General features: G+C 36.9%; 1 long non-coding RNA gene across 2 annotated transcripts in view; it reads right to left on the bottom strand.

The window, feature by feature from the left end:
- Nucleotides 1–10,619: 10,619 nt before the first annotated feature.
- Nucleotides 10,620–23,031, bottom strand: part of LOC139975061 (uncharacterized) — a 47,940-nt gene continuing 35,528 nt past the window's right edge. The window contains exons 1-3 of one of the 2 annotated variants that reach the window (XR_011795642.1): nucleotides 21,417–22,724; nucleotides 20,238–20,359; nucleotides 10,620–12,841 (exon numbers count right to left, since the gene is read on the bottom strand). This is a non-coding gene — a long non-coding RNA (uncharacterized lncRNA). Of the gene's footprint in view, nucleotides 12,842–20,237; nucleotides 20,360–21,416; nucleotides 22,725–23,031 lie in introns of those variants that run through there. The other variant, XR_011795641.1, reaches the window with a different exon arrangement.

Raw genomic sequence — 23,031 nt, 5'->3', positions numbered from 1 at the left:
TAAACGGCAGTTAGGAATTCCACAGATCATGTTTACGTTGTTTCCGGATATTACTCAGTTAAGTCGATTCGAGTTTCGAAAGGTTACGATTCGGTCAAATAATGAAGTGTGCGAGTAGCAAAAGGAGATAAATGGATTGAGGGAAACACTTTCAAAGCCATTAAAAAGGGAATGGGACTTTCGTTGGTCAACGTGGATTTCTGTAGGATGAAAATTGTCAAATAAACTACTAAGCCTGGTCCTTGCAGCGAACAGAAGGGTGTGTGTGTGTGTTTGGGGTGGGGTGGGTAGTCTTAGGGTGCAGTTAGATGGTTTCAGGAGAGAGAGAGAGAGAGTAAAGGGGTGTAGAAAGGGACGATGGGTGTGACCATGGCTCTGAGCAGGCCAGTAGTCACAGTTTAAATCATTGGGGGGGGGGGGGGGGTGCAGACAAATCATGGATGCCGTCAGTCCTGAGGAGAGGTCAAGGGGTAGGGGTGTCCCCTCCCTTATGACTTGTTTTGTATGGCCATTGGGGTTAGATGCGTCTCGGTGATATCACATCCGTCATCTTTAAATAAATTTATGTTGTACAACAGTTTCCGTTTGTAGCTTAATTGCTTTGTTAAATGTAAGTAATCTCAACAACAACAAAATCACCTGTTTTATATCAGGGGGGGGGGGGGGTTCGGGCACGTCCACTCCCACATGGCACTCGTAACCAAGACTCTGGTTTTCAGAAGAATGAGGTGGAATTCTACAACTCAATGGGTTCTACTTCTTGTTATGGTGATATTAAAGCTGCATCGTATCACTTTCATTTACAATTTTACACCAAAAAAGCCTGCATGGAGAGGGGATTACCGCAGTGGCGGAGCTAGGGGTATTGGTCAGGAGGGGCGAGAATGGTCTGTAGGGTAAGGTGACCAGACGTCCCCGATTTTCGGGGACAGTCCCCGATTACAGTGTGCTGTCCCCGATGAAATAGTGTCCCCGAAAATGTCCCCGATTCGTCAAAATGTTCAGGAATTTCGAAAATATCCCACATTATTAGTAAAATAATTCTATAAAATAATTTAGTCAAGTGTGCAGTCGCAGAACGGAACTTATAACCAGTATTTCAGGTGGGCCAGTGTAAAGTGGAAACACTGTTAAAAATATGCTAGATCGATCGACTGTATAATTGGCAACTACGGCGACACAACGACACTTATAGTGTGAGAATGAGCAAATCACAAGCTCTCAAAGAACCACGTAAAGTAAGTGAATTTCATTTAAGAAAAAGCTACATTTTTGAAAATAAAATTGATTTAAAAAGTGCTTCTAAGTATCACCATTTTACATCTAAGCACCTTAGGCACTTGAAAATGTTCCACCCCCTCCCCTTTAAACCCCTCCCCCATATCAGTCACGCAATAAATGTCCCCGATTTCAGGGGAAATATGGTCACCTTACTGTAGGGGCGCTTTCGACACTATCCAAGCGAAGCGCCACCACGGTTGGCGCGTAGCGTACATAAATTTTTTGAGTAAAGATACGCCCTAGATCGCCGGAAATTACCCTTTCCGGGCCTGGCTAATTTGCATATAAACGAAGAATAAATAGGTGTCATCGCAAAATTACACCAACAAAATGTGAAAAATGTCAATAGGTAGATGAGAGCGCAATAAAAAAGTCAATAATCGCGAATAAGTTAAAAGTGGTAAAGAGCTGAAAAGGGCGCCAGCAGTCCATTTGATTCCGTCAGGGGGGCATCCGCCCCCCCCCCTCTGACTGTATGGACGCTCCGCCACTGGATTACCGCTGCACGGGGATTACCGTTTCAAGAGCATCTCGCATAGTTTCCTTACCTAAGGCTTGCGTTACACTGTATCACTCGAGAGTACTTGCTAATCCAACTTTACTGAAGTTCTTGAAAAGGGCATTTTATTAAAAAATGCACATGTTCACATGGATTTAAATTGCATTTTTTTGGGGGGGGGGAGGGGTCTTTAATCCGTGGTTATGGACCAAGGTGGCTTGGAGTCCAGGATTCCATGCGATGCCTATTGCCCAGTCGTGTCTTGAAAATGTAAAAATACTAACACTGTGATTGCACATACTGCAGTGAAGAGCAACTTCGAGTGACCAACTTTTTAGAGGGCGCCAGATGAAAACGTCACTTAGAGTCGACTACATTGCCCTCCCAGCTCACTGAATTACTTGACAAGCATGTAACTGTTTTATTATATTTTACATGATATCGACTACCTCTCATTTATCACTATGGAGACAAAGGGTCAGAATAGACTATATAAATAAATTGGTTGCTTCTCTACAGGCGTCAAACGTCTATTACTGTGTGGAATAAGAAAGCACGTCCGCAATGCACGAGCGACAAACATTGTTGTCTCACTCTACAACAGTGTTTTAAGCGTTTCCATGACCCTATTTTCATTTCCCGCTAAGTTAAATTTCACGACAAATATTTCATTTTGAGTTTCGTCGGTACTTGCACCACTGACGTGGAAATCGTCGATACATAAAACCCCACCCCTCCCCTACCCCCTCCCACTCCTTTCTCCAAGGGCGTAGGAACCGGGGGGCTGGGGGGCGCCAGCCCCCCAGTGAAAAATGTGGAGGGGCGGAAGTATCATTCCGCCCCCCCCCCGCTTCGCAAGTCCGAAAACCCCTTTTTCATTTCCAAATGAGATAAAAAATCTCATTTGGAGCATCAAATTGCATCTAAGGCCAGGTGAAAATACAAAATTAAGTTTACTAAATGGAGTGGGTGTTGAAGTGTGCTATATTGCACCAAATTGCATATGAGGCCACCTGGAAATGCAAAAATTTCCAAAGGGGAGGGGGACACCCCCTCCCCTTAGACCCCTCCCCCAGGCCGGCCATCAGTCTTCAGCCCCCCCACTCAAAAGTGCCTTCCTACGCCACTGCCTTTCTCACATCTCCCAAAGAGGGTCCCTTTTCCTCAATGTGCTCAACATCACTTACTCTGATATTTAAATAATGAAACAACATCCAGCAGGTTGTGTCCAGCAACCCTAAATATAAACCACACCACAATTAGAGTAGTGTTCATCCGCTCGAAAGGTTAACCATTGTCAGAGAAAAGAGGAAAAGTACCAAAGGTAAAACTTGTTTAACCATGTTATCAGTTACTGTCATTTGTTTGTTCTGCCTTTATATGAAAGAGCATAATTTAAAGTACAGATGGTGTGAAGGATCGAATGTAATATAACCCATTTTAGAAATTCTTTGGTTAAATGTTGATATTACTCCGCGCGAGCAGATGGAAGGGTGGGGGTTTAGTATGCTAAACTTGCTCCTCTTCTAGCTCAAAATCTAAACGGTCATGATATGAAAGTTTGCAAGTGCCATGATAGGCCAAGATCTCAGCTATTATGTGGTGGGTAGGATATACCAGTTGAAACGCATATCTTTGCTTTGTCAGGTCTTGAAAGTGCGAGTTTAGTGTGTAAGTCAATTGACCAATTAATTGTGGTGCGGAGACCTATAAGTTGCATGTAATGTATCCATACACGGTAGCTCCTAAGTGTCACATACGTGCAAAATACAGATATGATATAAATTTTAAAGGGAAACTGTCATCAAACATATATCTTTTCAGTCTAAGTTTGAATAAGACTAAAATAGATCCGCACTTTCAACTATTAACCTTTGTTTGTTTACTGCCTATTCTTCTTCTATGATAGAATGTCTTCTACGAAAGTACGGTGGCCTTGAAGATGACGTTTCGATATATCCTCTTTTTCGTTTCCATATTTCGATGTTTCGACTTTTTTGTCTTGAAATTTTATGTGGCGTGTACACCCGAAGCCTGGAGTGGGTATGATTAGATGGCGCTCTTGCTAAATGCTGATTCATCTGTAGCCATTCGGCCAATCACGCCTGTTTGATTGGCTGAATATGTTTGGATTCAATGATTACTTCTTTCCCAATGTTTTTTCTCTTCAATTTTTAAATGGATGTAATGAAACGTTCTTAAAATGAAAGAAGAAGAAGAAAGAGAAAAAAGGGACGAAAACGGTTTGATCACACGTAACATCATGACGTAATGGAATAGAACCGAACTTAGACTTGTGTGAACAAGAGTCAGCAGTTCAATTCAGGTAAGAGAATGTGTAGCAGGGACGAATATGTGCGTGCGTGTGTGAGTGTGAGTGTGTGTGTCTGTGTTTGTGCTGTAACTACACAGTATCCAGCGAATACTTTGAAAGGATGAAAGAACGAATCAACTTGGATATGGGTCACAAACATTATGTTATAAATACCATGTATTGACACATATACGGTTAAAACCTGTACACCGTCTTCTACACCGAAAGTTTGGGAAATGTTAACCCGATCTCGCGACCCGCCGTTCCCTCACTGGAGTACAATAACAGGAATGCACTTTGTTAACAACACTTCCTTGACCATATTTACTCCTCAAAGTGCAAAACTCTTTTTTTATCATAAACACAAACCGTGTCTTCTGATAATTTCCTTCAAATTAACAATCGTGATGTCTAGCCACAAATGAGAAGCTGCTCGTAGTGATTATCTCGCCTACCGTCAGGCTGATACAACGAAAGCCGGGTAAATCAGAGCCGTATAAAGACAAACGGCTCTGCCGCATAAATAGGAAAATAGCGCCATCGTCTCGATTCAAGAACACATCCTTGAGATTCCTGAAGCGATGAAAATATTCAACCTTTTCGCTCGCGAAGCTGATTTTCCATTCATACAGACAGTTCTGCCTCTCCAGTTTGATCTTATGATTATAAATGAGATTGTGTATTGGGGGGGGGGGGGCGAAGGGATTAATCAGTTTAAGTGAAAAACATACAAACAATTATGTAAAATTTGGCAAAAGTCTGGCAAGAACAGTTCCATCGTTCATATTTAGATGCTTTATTAGATGATTTTCGCTTTGTTAAATGTGATTCATTTATCCAAACAGAATTAGCATATTGTACTGTGCGATACCGTACCACAGTTAGAGAGTGTTAATTATTCATGCAGAAGGTTAAAGATTATCAGCACTACTCCCAAAGTTTAGCACACTAAAATTTTGCCAAGGGTTTCAAACTTGCTTTCTTATAGAGGTATTGCCAGACATTGAGGGATGTCATGGGCGTAGAACCCGCTGGAGACGGGGGACATGTCTACCCCACTTCTTTAGCTTCTGGGGACGTAATTCAAACCATGCCCCCACTTATCAGGCCTGTAATGAGAAAAATAACCCATGAAAATCACTCCACGTTTAGAAGAAAAATGATAAGGTGAAATATTCAGTACTGGCAATATCGTCCAATGTCTCACGAAGACTGTTGATGCATCCAATGTCTCACGAATACTGTTGATGCGTCCAATGTCTCACGAAGACTGTTGATGCGTCCAATGTCTCACGAAGACTGTTGATGTGACAAAGGCTCTTGATGACATTCACAACATCCGGGTATTGATAACAGCGACGAAAGTGTTGTAATATGACGTCATTCTGCTTCCCATGTGACGTCATCTTCTATTGATCCAACTGGTTTCGGCCCCTCCTCCAACCCTCAGAAAAAAGCTATCTACGCATACGAGAGATGTCCAATTATACAATTAAAAGCCTCGAAGAGGGAAAATACTTTGAGGGTGGGGGTCAAAATGAATCTTGATGTTTCAACTTGAGACGGTGACCGTTATTTAATTTTCCAGCATATTGTAGGGGTGGGGGCTCGCCAATAAACCTACTGTACTGTACTGAACTGATTCTCTCTCTCTTTGGAATATTTGCAGATTTTGTGAAAAACGAAACAAAACAAGTTGAACGTCCTTTCAGCACACACAATTTAGTAATTTGTTGGGTGCACATGTCTTTTAGAAACTCATCTCCACGTGATTTCCGTTAATAGTTTGCCTGCGCGTGCTGCCAACGTCTCTATGTCTATTAGAGACCACACCTACACTTTAGGGGTCGTGGCATCCCGCTAAGGGTAAGAAAAACATGGTTATATCAGTGATTCTCGAGAAAAAGAACAACGAACTTTAATCTGCTAATCTGGCAAAAGAAATATAATCTATGTCATATCATTTGTCATTTGCATACAAGGTTACCGCTAATTTTCTTTTCCGAGACAACATATCAACTCCCCTATTGGGGAGTTGATAGTTGCCTACGAGCATCAATCTTTCTCCCCCCCTCTCCCCTCTCCATCATGAACGTAACAACAGTTTGAATACTGGGGGCGGGGGTTAAGATGTTATGTCGTCCTTGTGAGGGTGTAAGGGGAGGGATGGCCCCTTCCCTTTGAGAAATTTTGGTAAAGTTGAGCGTGCTTCGATACAAGATGGTACTATGTTAAGCTGCCTTGTAACGTTGTCGAAGATTTACCGACTGTTTAGTTTTCAAAGCTGATACATCAGATATATATATGTACTGTTTACTAGGTATGTTTTTTTTAATATTCTGTCTGCCGGTGGAGGGGGTGGGTAGGGGGAGGGGGAATTGGTCCTTGAGTATGCGTGGTTGCGTCCTGCTCTCAGATAAGCTAGAGAGATAAAAAACGGTGATCACTCATTCCCCAGCTCTGTTTAGTTTCTTCATCGGAGAGGTGTTCTTGACTATATCTGTTCGAGTTCACTCGAAAGTCTTAAAATGTTTTAATAAACAATTGTCACGGTTTCAGTTTACCCTTGTATACAAACATTTAGTTGTATGTGGCAATACACAGAACGATGAGCTCAAGAAAAGCCGATTAATGATTTTCATTGCACATGCACAGATTAACGTCATCAGCGCAAACAAGAAACTTGTTTATATCCGTTTACAGTCTCACTAGGTTTTAGAAATCTCTCCTAATTAATAAATTATGGCGAGTAAAATATCAAAGTATTCGCTAGTAACATCCTTCTCGAAACGAGACAGACCTGGAAGTATACGCAAATCACTCCCCGCAATGTGAATGATGAATGCGGTATGCCGTAACGCATCTCCTATACATACGCGTCAATTTACGAACAGATTTTATACCAGTGTTTGTTTGTTTGTTTTAATTGACCTGACCCGGAAGTACAACACCCCCTAAATACACGTGTGAAACCATGCAGCGTCTTATTATAATCACCAAGGACGTCATTGCGATTCTAAAGCAGTGAATGTGAACAGTGTATACAGTGGTACTGTTCCTGATAAAGGCAACGTATCGTTCGTGCTTGATACTATAGGTTGTTTCCACAATGCGAAAAGCGGGATGTATGACCTTGAACACTGTGTACCGTACAGACGTTTGACGTCATAATGACGAGTTGCCACGTGGACAAAGAAATTGTTGACAACTGTAAACTATTCAAACCAAACTAGCTAGCATATATATAGAACGTCGCAGTCATTAGTAACCGATGTCTTTTCCTCCAAATACCAAAGGTCATCACCTAAATCCATGCTTTCACGTTTCGCATAGAAAACGAAAACTGACGAAAATTCACAGGAAAGGAAAATATTCTGTGAATTACCGTGCGTCAAGACAAAAATATTTTTGTACTTTCATGAAAATATTTTACGAAATTTGTTCAATTTGTGGAAACATTATTCCGAAATTATTGCGAAACTTAAAAAAGATTTAAATCATCAGTGAAATGTGTCAGGATTGGAATCATGTCCAGAACCAGGGAGTTATTATGGTCCAGACGTACTTAATTAACAACTTGTATTCTACTAAATGTATCTAGCGCCATCTTTTTCAATAAGTGCAGTTATAGGAGGTCGTTTTATTTGTGAATGTTGAAGAGAATAACGTTGATATCTATTAATAACTTGTTTATATTTTCCTGTTTTGTTCTGCCCCTTGTAGTACCTATAATTGGATGAACTGACCATCAATACCCCGTCGTTAGGTCCATTTTAGCAGAGCACGTTTTCAACCGACCTAGTTGACCAGTGTGTGCTTAGACCGACCAAACTGAGTGACCACAAGTAGTGACCAGAGGCATTTCTGTTTCCTACCTAAAAATTCAAAACGCATAAATGAATAAACCATCTGTAAACTAAAATATATTGCTTTGAAAGAGCTATATATTACGGCAGAAATAATCCCGATAATAAAACTTCGCCAAAACACAATGTTATTTTCTTGAAAACAAACCCTTTCGAGGGCCATGCATGCATCACAAGCCAAATTCATCATATTTCAGCCTAAATCTTAGCTCTTTTACCAGTGCCACCATTAACAGAAGAATACATTTGGATCAGCAAAATATCTCCCTTAAGTTAGGGATCAACAGAAATTGAAATTCTATGTAAAGTTAGAAATTGAAAAACACACCCAGTTTGGACCATAATGCATACTTTCACCCATGTCATATTCAAAGCATTTGTACTGACAGTATGAGCAGTATGAATATACTGTTTTATATCGGTTTAAGGTTGAAACTGTCTCTACTGCTAGTACGAGTGCTTTAAAACATGGTATCAGAGGACAGTATAGAATGGTGTTAGCATTAGGAAATTGTTCCAACTGGCTTGTAAAATATTTTATTTTATGTCACGTCTGCGGAGCTTTTCGCCTTTGTTTCATTACATCTCTCATCATGGTTTACCAATCCAAAAAAGTATGTTATAAAAATAAATTAATAATAAAACCAGAAAAAAAGTCCACATCACGACCGGTTCGTCCTTTTGGGATTCATCGGGAGCAGGTAGTAGGAAATGGCTATATAAATGTGGTACTTTCGTGTCATCCAAGACACCAGAAACAAACTATGGCCGAATGGTATGGACTCACGTCTGTGGCACGAGGTCCAAAATCCAATGCCTGCCTACGCCTGATGAGCCCCCAAACGGGCGAAAAGAAACTGTTCGGGAAGTGGAGTTTTCTGGCGTTTTGATTTCTCTTTTTAACACTTCCGTCCATAGGTACGCGACTTCCGGTTAAAATGATATTCCATTCTTTCACGTGTTAACAAGTTATTAATAACGAAAAACAAGAAACGTCTTTTCGGGGACATGTGCCACCCAACCGGTCACTATGGTTACCGGCATTTCTAACAAAGAAAAAAATATAAGAAGGAAAGAGGAATTTCTAAACCAAACTTCTTTGGAGTTAGAAGCAAGGTATCGAGCATTTTGTTTTGTAATATTCGTTTCTCTTACATTCCTTTCATTAAACGGTTTGACCTATTGCATCACCCCACGGTCATATTAAACAGCGATGAACCTTGGAGCAAGCCGATGACCTTTAGATAAAAGGCGATACGGTGACCCGTGACCTGCATCTAATTAACTTTAATTTTACCCACAAGTCATACTGTTTTGTAGTTGTTGGTTTTACCGGTTGTGACCTGTCCATTTATTTTGCTCAAATCGTCACTGACTCGTAAATATTTCTGGCCCATCATCATTTGATTTCGTGCTGATTTTAACAATGATAAACAATATACCTTTAAGAAATGACCGAGGGTAGGTTTTATATATAAAATCGACGCCCAGAGGAGATTAGGGTCAACCCATCGACATACTTACAAAATGTTAGACTTGTCCTAAGTCATTTTTGTAAATTCAGTCTCATGGAGTAATGTCTGGTTTTCTCAGTTTTTGTTTTATTTTGTTGCAAAGTGAAAGAAAAGAACATTGCAATGCAATTGAAAAGTGCTCTATTGTTGATATAAAACATATACCGTTAGAAAGTGCCGTTTTCTAGGTAAGACATTCAAGAACTGGACTAGGCCTATGTGATACGGAATGTGCAAAGGGTCCATTTAGCCCGAAATGTTTCGAGGCAACTTTTGTCCCCCCCCCCTCAACATGTAGATTGAACCCTATATGAGTACTGTATGTGAAGAACGGTGCTTAGATGCAAAATGTTTGAAACAATGTTAATGGACTTTGTACCACACATACATGTTATAGGCTATTTATGTGCTTTTCACTAGTGTTTTTGTTGTTATATTCTACCTGCAATGGTAAAGGTGTGGTGGGGTGGGGTGGGGTGGGGGTGGGGTGGGGGTGGGGGAGTGTTACGCTCGTGTTTTAGACTATTTGTAGGATCCTTATTATATAAATACTCTTTAATTATAGTCAAATATGAACACTCTCAAGTAGATAAAAGTGCAATGGTCGAATGCATGTATGTGGATATGTCATCTCAACACAACGAATTTGTAAAATCACCAGTTTTTAATGTCCCCGAACCAAGCAATGACGTAAAAATATTGTGTGTGTTTATTCAAATTGAGGTATGAAAATGTCGATTTGATAGCCACCCATCGTGAATGGTAGGTAATAAGCCATTCGTGATGGCTAAGCTTCGTAAACTAAATACCATTTCAGTCAGTCGCAATTGCCAAAATCTGTATGTCTGTATGTAATATTTATTCAGTTATAGCATTTAACAACATTGATAAAAAGTGTTTAGACACGCCTGCGGGCATATTCAACAACTTATATTGACCTACATTTGTAGTCTATACGGTCTTGTGAATGTCTTCTATAAAAAAAACTATATATATATATATATATATATATATATATATATATATATATATATATATATATATATATATATATATATATATATATATATATATATATATATAAAACAGTATAAACACGTGTAGAAAGCAACTTGCATACGATTCCTGTGATGTTTAATTTGACGCTGATAACAATGTTCTCGAAACATTCTTGAAAATGAAAATGTGGGTCATTTTATGACACTATTTCTTCTGGAACAGTGAGGTTCATGGTCCTATCAAATAAGTAAAATAAAAGGACAACTTTTTTTTGTGCAAATGCAATTCATCCCTTCATTATAGTTAATTTTTATCCCGTCGATTTTAATAAAACTCACCGTTTCGATAAAGTTTTAAGATGAAAAAAAAACCTTGCTGTAGGCACTTGGTCATGTTATGCTCTCCCACCGTGCACAGAGTGGCGTCATTATTCAAAGACTACCCGTCAATAGTCGACGTCTTTTGTAAAGAATGATCACGTTTTTCTCTTCTCTTCTATTCCTTACTATCTATTCGTGATATATCTAAACCCTATCTCTTTCTCCCCCACCCCCTCCCTATTTCTTAATTTGTCACCGTGCCAAAACCGCTTTTTTCTATAATCCATCTCGGGATTATTAAACTAACTCAAAACCGTATGCATTCGATACTACTCACTTATTTGAAAATTGGAAAACATTATGTAAGGTCAACATGTGGACTTCCATGACGTCGTGGCCAACCAGCCCTCTTTGAAAGACGAAATGCTTTGATACAATCATAATGTATAACCGCCTACATTGTTTTGTCTGCAGGTCGGTTCAAGAATTTTTTACAATATTCTCATCCGCGTTGCAGGGATGTTTTTGGTTTGTTTTGGTATAAGATCATCCACGGGAGATGGGAAATGATTGATAAAGTATAGAATCATATTGAACTAATTTTGATTTTCTAAAGGAGCATATGTTTATGATATTAATTAAAACATATGACCAATAAGTACATACGGTTACATATATAGAGATAAATATGAAACTATTGAATACATTAATGCGTATGCTAACTTTTATGTGCCAATTGTAAATGACATGGGTGGTGAAATATGTGTGTTATAAAATATTTGAAAGGAAAGTGTGAGGGGTGGTTGAGGAGGGGATGGAGGGGATGGGGAATGGGTGGACGTAGGAATAGAAAGGGGACTATATACTTTTGTTCTGGTGTATTATTACCTCAGAAACAAATTGATAACAAATCTTCAGCTAAGGTAGAAATGATTTTAACTGTTTATGATGCTTAGTTTCAGTCAAGGTAGGTCATGTATAGGAATGCTCAGATAAGCTATAGTTGTTATGAAGTAATCCTTACTTTACGCATCTCACAGACTACATCAGGAGACATTATACCAATTTTGCTACGGTGTGAGATGGCAAAAAATGCAATTTAAATGAAACTTATAGCAATTATATTTGTGGAAAGTACAAAATGAGCTAGACATGTAAAGTGGATAGCCACTAAACGTGACATATCAGGTTGCAAGCCGCTCGGCTTCTTCCCACATGTAGTCTTATATATATATATATATATATAACGTTACTGCCCAGCGTCTTAAAACTAACTGCATCTCAAGTAGATTGTTTATTTCACAATGTTTTGTTCAGCCATTATGTCGCAGATTGGGGTAGTGTGGGCCACGTGGCGGTTAAAGGAAATATCGATCTGTGTAGTGGCTTAAAAGTGAATATGAGTTATAAGTTTGGGGTATTAATTATCAAGGGTTCGATAATGACTGAATATCATATACCTTATGTAACCATTCTGACCATCACAGTTATGAAGTTATTCGTGTAAACCAGTTCGGAATTGCAGTTATACTCATGTCCTCTGCGTAATGGAATAGCGTCCTCTCTCTCTCCACCTCTCTCTCTCTCATCCATATTTTTTTTTGGCAGATTGCCAAGTTCTTCTTTTCTTTCTAGGTCTGTGTTACGTATATAGATACAGCGTTGATAATAGCTCTAGTCGGAGTTAAAATATCAATTGAGTATCACAGCTGTCGTTTGCCTTGATGCAATCGATATTCAACAGAATTCTTCTTGGAATTCGCTGAAGTTATCCGTACTCGTATTTCAAGTCTCAATGGGTGGTTTAACCTACGCAGAGACGGTTTAACAATGTTAGGTCATTTTCAGGCCTACCCAGTTCGTTGTCCAAGACTTTTCTTTATAATGTTTAACTTCGAAACGATGACAGTTTGCAAGAATAGAACAGCTCTATTTATATCTCTAGGTACTTGGATGACACGAAATATAAGGTCGTGATGTTTTTATAGTTTCTGTTAAGTCAATTCTTCGCTTCTTCTTCTTGTCGGGTATATTTGGTGCAATTAATGCTGCAGAGAAAGTCATGGAAAGAAGCTTATATATATAGATAAAAGGATAAATACAAACACTATATAAAATATGTCAAACGACTGAACTTGATATGAACCGTACGCAAGAAATCATAGGTAAAGACAACATGTATACATAACATGATGCGTGTGATACGTAACACAGCACAATGTTGTGTACATATACAAATCAAAATATGTTGTATTTCATATTGACTTTGTTGTGTTTTTAATATTTCTTTTACATTATTGAAATCCGGTTTATATCTTGCACTATAGTGATCGGCAAAACAATATATTTTTTAGAAACAAATTAAGAATTAACTTTATATCTTTATATTCCCTCTATGTAAAAGAAAATATCATGAAAAGTTTCATTTGTCCACAGCGCGTCGAATGAACTTTAAAACAAAAAGACTCTTTTAAAGCAAATAGCCTTTTGCATACATTTTCGTATTGCTCTTTATTGATGTTTCTAATCTGTGATATCATTTCCAATACCATATGAACATATTAATGGATAAATTGATTGGATGTTGCCATTCCGAGAGCAGCATAGATGGCATTAACTTGTTGCCTAAATATCCAAAGTAAAAGTGGACATAAACCCAATGATCATCTGTAACTGATATAGCCAGAAATCTTTGAGCAGAACAACTCCACAAAACAACCAAAGAAATATTGCATCGTTTGGGAAATATCCTAGTTTAAAGGGAGAGAAGACTCGCGCACAAAGCAACGTCTTATGCCGGTAATCTAACCTATTTTCGAATGAGGTGTTACAGAAGTGTTAGAAACCACCATGGATCCCAGAAAATACACACACGGCTTGCTACCGTCGGTAATTAGACACTAGTGTACAGTCTATACATGCAGCTATACGGTCAATACACACAACACAGTGTACATAGCAGCGATGGACATCTCAGGTCTAGATAAAAAAGATAACAAGGTATCACCGTTTCATTACTCTCTGCATTTTGTAGCGACAAGAGAAAAACTTCACTTGCAAGCAACGGAAAAATAATTTTATCAGAGGGCGGCACGCAGTTTGGGGCGAGTCTTCAATGCCTTTAAATAGACGTGTCTGAAAGCTGTCTGGTTGTATATCACTGATGTCATATATAGTGCCATTAGGATTCCGAAACCATATACCTCCTCTTTGGGGTTTCTTTACATATTGTCAATTTAAGGTATAGACTGTTAACAATGATGACCCGGAAGTGATGTCATCATTAATTTATGTTAACAGGGTCCGATCTTGTAGCGTCAGCATTTTGGCAAAACCCACCTCCATTACAGGAAATAACCATGTGTCATAAAGAATAACATAACAAGTTGAGAGATTCGATTTCATGTCATATCTAAGCTTGATCAAGTCTCAGGCCTTATGGAACACGATTTTCCTTAACTGTTTGTGGAAGTGATTCTTGGTAATTATCTCTATCACAAAGATAAATAAATGATGGTTGGGTTTGTTTTCTTCAATAATCCACTAAATTAAATGATTTTTATGGAAAAGTCATGAAACGAAATATATAATAATAATTTATTATATAATAATTATATTATAATATAATAATTTGTTTTACTGACTCTTTTGGAGGTTGCCATTCGAGAAAGTTCAAGTAACAAAATATATATTTCTCTTGTTAACGAATTTGATACTCTTTGCCTATTTCCCCTAAGCTTTCAGTGATCGACTGGGGTCTTGATAACTTAACGTTAATAATTAGTGTCCTTTAAATTGTATCTTAAGTATGTTAAAAGTGAATTTTTGTGAACAGAAATTCGAAGATCGTATATTTGTGTTGTGTGCTGCCGTCTTACTACATAGAGAGGGGTCTGTGGCATAATGGCCTTTTATAGTATGGTATCTTACTGTATTATGGCATGTTACTGTAGTATAGGCTGTGGCATGTTAAAGAATGGCAAATTACTGTATATTATTCTTACTACTGTACGGTTTATAATTCTTTTTCTTAGTCAAGCACCGTATCTTACATTACGGTATACACTATGACATCTTACTGTAGTACGGCATGTTACTGTACTATAGGCTATGGCATGTTAAAAAATGGCACAATACTGTAGCTGTAGGCATACGGTATATATATATTCTAATTCTTAGTCTAGCACCGTATCTTTCATTACGGTATACACTATGGCATCTTACTGTAGAACGGCATGTTACTGTAGTATAGGCTATGGCATGTTAAAGAATGGCACAATACTGTAGTATTCTTACTACTGTAGGCATACGGTATATATATATATATATTCTTAGTCTTAGTCTAGCACCGTATCTTACATTAATGTATGCACTATGACATCTTACTATAGTATGGCATGTTACTGTAGTATAGGCTATGGCATGTTAAAAAATGGCACAATACTGTAGTATTCTTACTACTGTAGGCATACGGTATATATATATATATATATATATATATATATATATATATATATATATATATATATATTCTTATTCTTAGTCTAGCACCGTATCTTTCCTTACGGTATACACTATGACATCTTACTGTAGAATGGCATGTTACTGTAGTATAGGCTATGGCATGTTAAAAAATGGCACATTACTGTAGTATTCTTACTACTGTACGGTATATATATATTCTAATTCTTAGTCTAGAACTGTATCTTACATTGCGGTAGATACTATGGCATCTTACTGTAGTACGCCCCGTTATATTGTAGTAAACCATACCGTAAACCGCATATCTCAGTGTTTTATAAGCTTATATCATGTGATTATGTAAGTACCTATGGCATATAAGCTATTGCGAGTTACTGTAGAAAAATGGTAGCCTATATTTTACTGCAGTGCGACAGGGGGTGCGAACCTTGCAAAGAGGGGTCGTAAAAAGTTTTCGGTGGATCGCGAAATGTTTTTTCAGACTTTCGGAAAATACATCTACAATTTTCAGAGCTAATCGACGGAGCGGATGGATTAAATGATTTTGTATAATACAGACTTAGGCTCTATATATGTAACACGTGGGTAACTTTTCCACTCCCATGTTTTAAAAAATGATCATCTTCCGATTACAGCCCAAACCAGCAAATTATTGTGGGTAGTAGAGAGGGCCCTTCAGCACACTATAGTCATATTTATTGCAAACAACAATAACCAAAGCCGTTACGTAGGACAACAAGGAGGTAACTTGAATCTTCTGTGGCGGAAGAGACATGCAAAGCCGGTACTATACTTGTATATAATACTAACGGCTGGTTGCAGAGTCTACAATCGTTATGATGTAACTGACATTCAATATTCCAGTGTATGTAACGATGGAAAATAGCAAATGCCGTAAATTAGGACGCTTCTTGAATAGAAAATTTCCATCTTAATAAAAAAAGGACTTAATCACGCGACGTCAGTCAAAAAAATATTAAAAATTTAAGGTTATGTTAGAGATAATACAAGGCTTAATCCGACTATATATGCTTATGCAAGGAATTTAGTTGAATAATTTATCGAACATAGTTTATCTATATCTTTATAAAGTATATAGAAATAAAAAGGACATAAACGAAAAGAAGAAAAAATGCTGAAAAGCCTAAAAAAAAAAAAAAGGAAAAATAATGGTTTCGGTTTATCTTGGCGTATTTGGCACGTCACAAAATGTTCCTTGCAAGCTTTCTATTTCAGATGGATATTTTGTAGTTTTATCCTCATCAGAACTGAAAGACTCACTGGCGTTGTCATAAAAATTTAAAACGTTCTTGTACGTGGTGACATATTATCCTCTTCAAGAAATTAAGACTGGCTTTCGGGTTTTGTCTTAGCTTATGTTATCATAAATACTGGAAAAGTTTTGCATAATCATAAAATAAAAGTGTGGTTGTGTGTTTTTATCCCGATGAAACGGGTAATTTCTATAGGGTCAAGGATACGCTAGGGGTGGAACTGCGTCACATTCACTCTAAACCTATACTTGTAGGTGACACCGTTTAAAACTCCCAGATGATGTAATAATAATAATAATAATAATAATAATGATATTAATAATAATTATAATAATTGTAATAATTATAATCATAATCATAATCATTATCATTATCATCATCATAATCATAATCTTAATAATAATAATGATATTAATAATAATAAAACAACAACAACAACAAAAATAATAACAATAATAATCATCATAATAATAATTATAATAATAATCATAATCATAATAGCAATAACACCAACAACAACACTAATAATAATAACAATAATAATAATAATAAGGTGATGACAAAAACGAAACATCTATAAATAACAATGTGGAGAAGATGAGTTTCAAGACGATTCTTAAACTGATCACGTGAGTCCAGAAACGGGGGGGTGGGAGGGGGGGCAGCATGATGAAAGCTGCGATACCCGATCAATCGAGACACTGGAACATGAAGCTGGTTAAGATATGGTGATCTTTATTACATATTTTGAGTTTTTTTTAAGCAAGATATCACATATGTAATTGTGGGTATTAAATTGAATAGCACGAAAGGCCAAAATGAGAATTATGTATTCTGTGCGTACATTTATAGGTAACCAATGCCGCTCCTTTATTATTCGAGTAATGGCAGTATAATTTATTCGCTCTTTATCACCGATCAGAAGTGAAAAGAGTCTTTAACTTCACATCTGTCCCTAGACCGACTGTAAAACAATTACCCTCTGTCTTATAATCATTTAACTTATTAATTATATGCACATTCACAATCTAACCCCATGAATACACAATTCCATCTTTCATATAGCGAGTTAAAGATCATTATGGATCAAAGGTGAACATGAAGCTATGTATCATCAGCATGAACAATTTATAATCTATCACCATACGAACTTATTTACCAATAATATTGAAACTTTTCCAATTCGTGGACGCTGGATAAAAATATTCCTTAATATTTTTATATTTTAACAGTAATATTTTATTATTATATGTTAAGGAAAACATAAAAATAATCATTTTGTTAGTTTCGAGACATGTTCAAACGGGTGCTTGCTTTGAGTGGTAGAGTTATATCTGTGTATTTTCAAGATTTTATTTCTATAAAAGCTAAAGGCTGAATATTTTCTCAAATAACAGTTTTATTAAAAAGTAGAAAACTACGTACCATGGAGGGTGACTATGGGCTTGGAGGGAATGGGCAGGGAAGGGCATTTTTTTTAGCTTCTGGTATGTTTAACACATCACTGAATATTCATTGAACACATATACTGATCCGTATATATCAAGGCACATGTTGCAGAGATTAACCCGTACAAGTTGCCATATAATGGTATCGTTTTATTTCGCTGTATACAGTTTGCGATTGAAGATTGCGATTAAGTTATACGTTTCATTGTATACATGTATGCATATGATGATATTATAATGTTACATAGTATTCATTAGTTGTATTAAAGTAGTAGTTAGAAAAATAGTGTATTTGTACCACCAACTCTTAGGTCACCCTGCAGTTGGTTTGAACCTTGTAATATTTACGGAATGCACGACATCTTTTCTTAAATGATGGCCGTATATCTTTCACACGTATATATGTACCCATTGATTGATACCTTATCTTTAGTTGAGTCAACGCTTCTTAAATTGCAAATACATATAGTCATACGAAATATTATATTGAAAAAAAATATGTTGAATTATGGAGGCGTTGCTTTGCGGTTTTATGTTAGATGCCAAGATTTTTCAAAAGCACTATAATACAATCATTAATAAGTTTCATTAAAATCTCCAGCTAGCCTTCTGTCAATTTTTTGCAAGATGTCACAAAGTTAGACCTATTGACCATGACACCTTAGCAACAGGCCATAACATGATCGCCAACATATTAATCCTTGTGGTCGGATTTAAATTATTTCTAATATCAACTTAAAAAGAAAGTAAAAAAAGAAGACAGTTATCTGATGAGCTCCTTCTTTTTTTTTACACAAACTGGTGGTATTTTATTTGATGACAAAAGTGATGACTAAACTTAAGAAAAAAGGTTATTTGGGTGAGGTGTGAAGAGGCGCGATGAATGTTATGAAAATGAAAAATAATATAGCGGTGAAATATGTGGGGGCAAAGATACACAAAACCTGTGACCTTGCCCTGAAGGAGACTGAAGGAGAAAATAATTATCTTGGTGCCACCTCTCTTTGGACGCCATAATGCGAGGTTAGGTTTAACAACATGTGTTAATCGAAAACAATCCTAGCATTTTTTCAATTTTTTTTACACGACTCCGAAAATAGATTCATAACATTGAATATTGAAAATAAATAGGTTTTGTCATAAAGTTTTTGTTTTCATGAAAACTCCTATTTTCCATATTTTCACTATTAATATATATATATATATATATATATATATATATATATATATATATATATATATATATATATATATATATATATATATATATATATATAGTGAAAATATGAAATAATAAAAATGAAATAAATAATAATAATAACATGAAATATGTACAATGATTTTGTTGTTTGCTGCCCCCTTTACATTCTCGCAACCGAGGATACCTTTAGCCCAAATAATACATTTTGACTAGAAAAGAAGAAATGACTGATAAATGGATACATTGAACACATTTATAAATTAATACTATTGAAGAAAAAAAACTGTTTGGTCCGAGGCATTTCCTGAAGAATTTCCAATGAATTAGGCAAGATGGAACTTGATTGTTGTTAATTTAAACGGTTTGTATCCTTCACTCGCTAGGCTTCCATAATATTCTAATTTTGTGGTTACTTACATTACTCCATTTTAAATGAATATTTATCAAATATAGCTCCCCCCTCTCGCCACCTCCTCACTCCCAAATAACAAAAACAATTAAAAACTACCAAAAAAAAATGACAAATAGTAAAAAGAGTTTTTAATGACAAACGAAAGTCCACATGCACCTATGTTATCTCTACACATTGGTAACCTAATTAAAAATCATTAATTTCCGAAACGACAGGAGTCAGCAAATATTATATACAGAGATTTATAATAATCCAGGAAATAAATGGGAAGAACTCATGTTCTTTCCAGCTAAAAACAGACAATGGATAAGTATCTTACTACTAGTCTACCACGCAGTCGTTTTGAATAAATGTTGCTCCCCAATTTTGCCCGTTACAACAATGTTGACATCTGAGAACAGTCCAACCCATCTTTGATGTTTTCATTCTGAATGTTATATAGAGATTATATATGTAGATTATATGTCCTAATGGAAATAAAAAGCAAACACAGTATAGTGTAACCTTTTGAAAACATGTTTCTTGAAAAAAAATTGCCAAATATTAATAACATGATATCTCAATAAATATAAAGAAATTATAAAAAAAGGTTATTCTATTGAGAAAATTTTCGCCATGAAAACTTACCAAGACTTCCAAATGATCAGCGGAACGAAATATATTTGATGCTGAACTTAACGGTGTCATACCCGAAGCCACTGGCCGAGTTGCTCCGGGCAAATAGCCTTCTTCTTTCCGTAACATGGTTACTGTATGCGACAGAAGATAAAATGATGAGATCATGAGAAGTTAACGGCGCAGGGCTTCTGCGGGCGGTGAGTGTTGTTAAATTATTGATACTTGTGGTAGTTTTATTTCTCATACCATTTGCCTGTATATAAGTTTTTATACGCTATATTTTCGATCGCTGGTGGAATCATAAAATTTAAGGTTAAAATAATAAATTATTTAATGCGTGGTTCATCGGCATAACTTATTATAACCAGTTTGATATCAGGAAACGAATTTAGAGCAATTAATTAAATGGTGATATAGTTTATAGATATACTAAGAGTACCATCGTTTCTGGTTTCCTTTCAGGAGCGACAATTCATCAACTATTCGTTTTCAAATGTGATACAAATGCTCTCATTATTGGACCACAGGATACCGGCATACTTTTTGTTGATAAAATTAATTACGAATGAAAAATAAAAACGACTGCAAATGACGAAATTGAATTTCATGTTATGAAAAGTAGAAAGTATGCCTTGTAAGAATTGGGATTAATTTGGCTGTAATTGTGTGACAGGTTGTGCATAAGTTGTGATGAGGGATCCAAGGTCTCGGTAGGGCCTGTTTGTAAGGGCCTGGAAGAGACACTATAAAGGACTTTAGACTATAGCCTTGTAGGGTTGTTTTAATGATTTCAAAGTTGTACTATTTCTGTACTGCCCTATGAAATTTATGTTGAAGAATTAAATCTCACAACTAGTTTGCACTCTAAGAGACGAAGAGATAATGCGAGATAATAGATGATGATGAAATATAAAACTTGCTCAATAATTTGTTGTCCGTTTTCTTCAGTTTTTACGACTATTAATATAGACTACTCATCTTCCGCGACGAGAGCTACATCATGTTAAAATATCCTACACTGCGCCTCGTTTTTATAATACCGTGATGCATAGAAATGGTATGATTGACATGTGACCCGTTGTCATGCTTACACTATCTTTCCTAGAAAACCAAAATGGCGTCCAAAGCAAACTTGAGAAGACACTACCGTAAAAAAAGATAAGTAATCTGGCGATTATTTTAACTTACAAACGTTCCTCAAGAATATCAGATCCATAGTCACTGAGACTATATACGGAGCCGAGAGCGTTCAAGGGGGTTGATACTTGGGTCTTTTCACTCTTCTTATGACAACACCACGTGTGTAAGTTTGCACAAACTTAGTAGAGATGTAAGCCAGTTGTTCAACAATTGAAAAATACCGCGTTGTGATGAACAAATGCAAAATATGTTGATTATGCGATATAGCCAAAAACCAAAATAAGACCTAGGTCGTGAATTTGCTGGCTAGAACCTTCATGAATGGAGCAAGCTTTCAGAATCACGGCACTCTCCTGTTGGAAAACAGGCTACGGTAGGTCCAGATTTCGCTTTACACCAGAAACAGGGCTCCAGTTTCGATCCTAGCGGAGAAGACGTCCAACTTCGCTACAGGAGAGTAAAGGGGTCCCTACTCAATGCACTAGAGTAAGGATGGGATGGATTTGGTTCAGAGTCGCAACGCTATTCCGGAGATCCAGATTCGCTACACCAACGAAGGAGTCCGGATTTCTTTTCGCTAGATCAGCCGGGGCCCAGATTCGCTACACACCAGATCAGGGGGTTTCAGATAATAGATAACGTCAAAATAATGGAAACTTGATTCACCGCTCACGAGCAGTGGACCATGTTCGATGGGACGATCTATTAGAAAGGTGTCCAGATGCGCATTCCTTTAGTAACGTATGAGATTACCCTATGAGTAGGACTATTTTGAGAGGAACATTCGACTGACCGCTTGAATATTCACTTCTCTGAAGCCATAGCAAGAAGTGACTTGTTAAAAAAGTACATTACCATGTTTGCATTATTTAAAAAAAAGACCTAATTCTTTGGTGGTCCTACAAAAAATACCTTAGGTAAATATGTCAATATTTAGTAGTTGTAACGTATGCTACTCTTGACAACACCTCTGAACTTTGACATGAAGAGTTAAGTAGGTGAGCTCATTACACTATCTGGAGCAGATACTATTATAAAGGTCATTGTCAAACTAGTTTAAACTGGTTAATGTGATCCCAACCGCTGCCACCAATGTGAGCAATGTTGCAAGGTAATGATAAAGAAAACAAGATCTATATTTAGGCATCTGCATCTGTATATTCTCTTCTATACGTTCCTTCATACTGAAACCAATTAAGGCACCAAGGAAAAGCATTGTTAGATCAGTTTAAACTGAGTACTGTAATCCCACCGCTGACGCCAAGTAGAACAATTTGTGAGTTCAATATAAATAATACAAGATTTGAAGGAGAGTACCTGCATCTGTCTACTTCCTTACCTCTATTCAGACTTGAATCCAAGGAACACAGAAGGTTATTATTGATAAACTACTTTAAACTGACTACTGTTATCCCCACCGCTGACGCCAAGTAGAACAATATGTGAGTTCAAAATAAATAATACAAGATTTAAAGGAAAGTACCTGCATCTGTCCTCTACCCTACCTCTATTCAAACTTGAATCCAAGGAACACAGAGTGTTATTATTGATAAACTACTTTAAACTGACTACTGTTATCCCCACCGCTGACGCCATTGTCATTCATTTGTGAGCTTATGCATTAAGACAACAATGTCTATATGAAAGTATCTGCGTTTTTACT

The sequence above is a fragment of the Apostichopus japonicus genome, chromosome 10, assembly GCF_037975245.1.
Source record: "Apostichopus japonicus isolate 1M-3 chromosome 10, ASM3797524v1, whole genome shotgun sequence".
In the NCBI taxonomy this organism is placed as follows: domain Eukaryota; kingdom Metazoa; phylum Echinodermata; class Holothuroidea; order Aspidochirotida; family Stichopodidae; genus Apostichopus; species Apostichopus japonicus.
The sequence above is the reverse complement of the archived record's forward strand: the minus strand, read 5'-3'. Positions and strand labels throughout refer to the sequence as shown.